We start from the raw sequence: 1291 nt of genomic DNA, 5'->3' as shown, positions 1-1291 counted from the left end.
ACACTAATCTAGAAGAAAAACATCAATTTCCAAGTTTTCATTGGATGACAAATTTTTTTTTCATTGGTGTTGTGATGGTGGGGTGGTTGGTTCTTCATCGGTTGAGGAACTCAACACGATGGGTTATGGGGTTGTAGCTAAGGGAACTTGGTTAAGCGGTTCATCATCAGAGGGCAAGGCCTCTGGCTCCCTTGCTTGGGTTTCTTGAGGTAATGGTAGGTGTGGTGGTGATGGTTGCGTTGGTGCAGCGGATGGAGATGTATATGCAGCCGCCGCCTCTGTCTCCCCCTCACGAGGTTCAAGACCTTGATCATCGGGGTCTTGATCATCGTGGCGTTGTCGTTTTCTTGGGCGGCTGCTCGAGCATGAGGTACGGAACTATATCAACAAAGGCCTGGAACTCAGCCTTGGTGACCAGATTGGCTAAGGGGGTAACCCCTGCATTTGTGTACCCTTTGGTAGATCAAATACCGAGGGTAGTGGTGCACGAAATGAAGATCGCTCTGAACGATCTATGGGTTCAACATCAAAAGCAACGAATGCATTTGTGTGTGTGAGAGGTTGTGGCGAGTCCTGAGGCGAAGGGGCTCTTATCTCTTCATCACCTCTCTGTTGAGAGAGGGGTGAAGGGGTATGAGATTCCTTGGCTTGTTCATCTCTAGAGGCTCGAAGGATGGTCTCTGGATGGCTAACTTAGGTTTGGATTGGACTGGGTCGTCCTGTTTCAATATCCCTTTGGCTTTGATCGCCAGGGATAGTGGATGTGGGTGCCCTTTGGGTAGTAGGTAGGGAAATATGTTGGTGAGGGTCGGGGGAAGCACGATGGTTGTGCTCCCTCGCTTGGAGGGGGGACGGCTCTAAGTGCTCCGGGTAGCTGCCCTCGGTTCTTGGGACAGCATGGAGCATTCATAGGCTTGGCATATCTCACTTGTCGACGGAATGATAGTGAGCATAGCCCTTGACAGTGGTCTGTTCATGCTGTATCCTTCCTTCGAAAGGGTTGGGCGGTGTCCTTGCATTTTGTAGACCAGGGTGTATGTCTCTGTTGCGGGGATTTGTGGAAGACGTTTAAAAAAATGGAATTTAAAATTGTCATCTAGTTGTAAGATTAATACTAATTACGAAGTTTTGGTCTTCTAAAAACTGATGTTATAGTTTTTAGTCACAAAAGCTGCAATTTTGTATAATCTTTTAAAAATTGTTTTCAATGTAGATGAGTTTTAAGTGAAAATTGTATTTTCATGGAACCAGAGGAGCTCTGGTTAGGCATGATATCTTGAGTGAGGAACCA

The sequence above is a fragment of the Cynara cardunculus genome (assembly GCF_001531365.2).
Source record: "Cynara cardunculus var. scolymus isolate 2C chromosome LG 12, CcrdV1, whole genome shotgun sequence".
Taxonomy (NCBI): domain Eukaryota; kingdom Viridiplantae; phylum Streptophyta; class Magnoliopsida; order Asterales; family Asteraceae; genus Cynara; species Cynara cardunculus.
This window is presented reverse-complemented; position numbering follows the sequence as displayed.